The sequence below is a fragment of the Mizuhopecten yessoensis genome, unplaced genomic scaffold, assembly GCF_002113885.1.
Source record: "Mizuhopecten yessoensis strain PY_sf001 unplaced genomic scaffold, ASM211388v2 scaffold4981, whole genome shotgun sequence".
NCBI lineage: Eukaryota > Metazoa > Mollusca > Bivalvia > Pectinida > Pectinidae > Mizuhopecten > Mizuhopecten yessoensis.
Window position 1 is genome coordinate 10,562 of NW_018405818.1, and position 3,337 is coordinate 13,898.

The 3,337-nt window shown below is 35.4% G+C and overlaps 1 long non-coding RNA gene across 1 annotated transcript in view; it reads right to left on the reverse strand.

The window, feature by feature from the left end:
• The window catches only part of LOC110450093, a 6,396-nt gene extending 3,742 nt beyond the window's left edge, over window positions 1–2,654 (reverse strand). Inside the window, exons 1-2 of the long non-coding RNA XR_002462935.1 lie at window positions 2,568–2,654; window positions 2,055–2,150 (exon numbers count right to left, since the gene is read on the reverse strand). This is a non-coding gene — a long non-coding RNA (uncharacterized LOC110450093). The remainder of the gene's footprint in view (window positions 1–2,054; window positions 2,151–2,567) is intronic.
• Between the last annotated feature and the right edge of the window lie 683 nt (window positions 2,655–3,337).

Here is a 3,337-nt window from a genome sequence, read left to right on the forward strand (position 1 = left end):
AAACGTGTATCCAGTCTTCTTCAATTTTGAGTGGGCTCGGATGACGTCGTCTTTCCCGGTTAAACTTTCCAAGATGATGAGCAATGTCAATATCCCATTAGTAATATGCACCTCAAGTTTGGAAGACACAAAGTTCACGAATTTGTCCACACATTCCACCAAAGTCTCTGAATCAGATGTGTCCTTAAGTCCGTGTATTCTGAGTGAATAATTGCGGCCGTGCTGCTCCAAATCATTATGACGTGCCTCTATAGCGTCCTTAGACCACTGGAGATCACCGACTTGGGTCTCCAGGTTTCCAATGGTCAGACGAAGATTCTCATTTTCTATTTCCAGTTCGAACACTCTCCCTTTCAGTTCCTCAACCAGTTATATATTTTCCTCCCGTATGGAATCTTTTAACTTCTCATTTCGGAGTCAAAGTCTGCCTTTGTTATGAGTGTAGTTAACAAGGATGAAATATCATCGGGTCTGTCCTCAATATTCTTATCCGCTGCCCTGGTCTTAACCCCGGCTGCTCCTCCCGTACTGTGCTTTCTGCTAGCCATGGTTTCCGCTGAGTATTACATATATCAAGTCAACATATACAAGTCCATATAGCTATAGTAGAGAGTGCTGTGAGCAGTAGTCACTAGGTGGGGTATCAGGCCATTGTCCTAACTCAAAACCTCCAAAACACACATTTCCACCGAAAATTCAAAAAAACAGATACTGATAAGGAATAAGCTATCCACTTATGTAGTATGTAATCTATAAATTATACTACAAAACGTGTAATAATATAAAAGAAAACCTTTTTTTGTCGGAGCTCCAGACAAAGGACTTACCATGCCCAGCGTGACATTGACCCTCCTATACATAGTAATAGTAAACAAGTTTGAACTGTAAAGGGGGCAATGTTAGAAGTCGTCCCCTAAACGGACCATTTTGTCACAAATGGTGCATTACATAGAATTTCCAATGCCATATTGCAATTACATAATAATTGTTGGCAAAACTAGAAATAGTAAGGGGACCATTAGCATCTCTTTGGCCACAACCCATAATTATTTCAATCGTTAATAAACCACAGCGACCATGTTTCATAACCGATCGAAAAATGAAACTGTTAACACATAAAACGTGCTAAACGTACCCATATCTATAACTAAAAAGGTGATTGTCAAATAGAAAACAATTACTCCGTTTGTGAGCATCATTGGACCTGAACAATCCCCGCTAATTCTGGCACATAGTGCGATAATTCTGGCACATAGTGAGAATCGACAGTTTGCCGGACAAGTCTGCTTACAGTCAATGCCACGAAACCCGGGTGCACATTCCAAACACAATTAAACAAATACATGTTTGATGTCTCGTTGCATTAATTATATATATTCACACATTTCTTTTTTAATTTTATTATAGCAATTATATTTGCCTTGCTGTATGCTGTGTAATAAAATACGTCCTTTTGTTATTTGATATATTTAAATTGTGTGTTAATAATGTACATTTAAAGTATCCTCTTGCCGTATGATATCAAGTTTCTAACTGCGATATAGTTTTACTATACCCCATACTTACTTACTCTGTTTTACTATGCCAAAAACGTAATAGTCCATATGCTACAAAACATTATCTCATGCAGTCACGTATCAACGATAAATAAACTGAGAATAGTTTTACGCAAAATCATGACTATATCTTTCTGAACACATATTAACCGTCTCAAATAGAATGTATCTGGTCAAACAAGTTTCGGGATTAAAGTACTAACAAAGCTATTGAGATATCGGTGATGGTTTTCGTTAAGAACGTTTTGTTATGATTGTACACCATGTATGATAACCATTAAATGTCCTAAATGTATCGTTATACACACTTAAAACGGATACTTAATGCAGCAAAACCTAGATGTTACAGTAGTCAATGCAATAAAGGATAGATATCCTAATATTTAGAATTATTATTTTTTGTATGAATAACCGATCATTTCACGTTTCAAACTAATAAATGGGGAAAATATAATTATATGATTTTACTTCTGTAAATGACCTTACATATCACCATACCTGTACATAACCCACTGGTCTGATAACATATATCCCCTTTGCAATTTGACGGGCAGCTTGTGTTGCAGGTATCACCAAAATATCCAGGTCTGCATGCTTAAATAACAACATTGGCAGTCATTTGAGACTAATTAAATACATCAATCTCTTAACTTTACCAAAACAAAACAATAAACTAGATATATGTTCAAACAAGAAGTACAAGAAATTGCAGGCTTGAATAAAACACAAATACGATTTTACAAGTATATTTGTATCTATTTTCAGATAAGAATGCAATTGTATCATGTTCTATCTTCAACTACATTCATAAATTTAGTCCATCATATCAAATTTGAACAAATAATTATAGCACGTTACTTTGGGCATACAAAACGAAGATCTAAATACCTCCGATTAGAATTTTTGAAATGTTTTACATCATTTTCCTGCGTTTTATTTTGCATGTACTGATATCAGAGAATACCTACAAAAAACCAGCTTAATCTAAATTCAATGACAAAGTCACCATACCTGTACATGTCCCTTCATATTGTGCGCATGTGTAGTTTTCACAACTAGAGGAACATAACCGATCACACTTCATCCCATAGAAGCCGTTCAGGCAAGCTGCAAGTACACAAATATGTGAAGGCGTAACTTCGGTTTCTAGTTTCAATCGTAATAAATGTCCATGTGCGAAATATTGAATGCGAAAATATTGTAAAGATTTAACCTAAGCGTGGGTAAATACATTTGTTTTTGGTGTGGGGAGGTAGAAGTAGGGAAATCGGAAGGTGTGAATAAGGATACAGAACGGATAAGGCCAGCGTAATGGGAACAAAAGCAGATCCTGGTTACAGATATTTTCTTGCTATTGTTTTGACATCTTCTACCATTGTCCTATAGCTTGGTAATATTATATGAAAGATAAAACACTAGTATGGAATACATTTTTATGTGAAAAATGTGAAAGAATCATAATTAATCACCAGTTAAATTTGAATACAAACATTACGTGTGTATACCTTTCTACATACACGAGTTGCGCTCAAAGCAGTCATGGATCATGGACAGGGATCCCCATTTGACGCATGTTACATCATGCATTTGGATAAATGATATCACTTTTTTCCCCGTATCTATTAAGGTTAGCCGTTCTCATAATCTATATATTCTAGGTATTATTATCTCAAAAAGATCCTACGCATCGAATACACAGAAAAAAACGTTAAACCAACACATTCATGATGAATGATTTCAGATTTCATACTGCATTTCTAATAAGAAAATGATTAGAACAG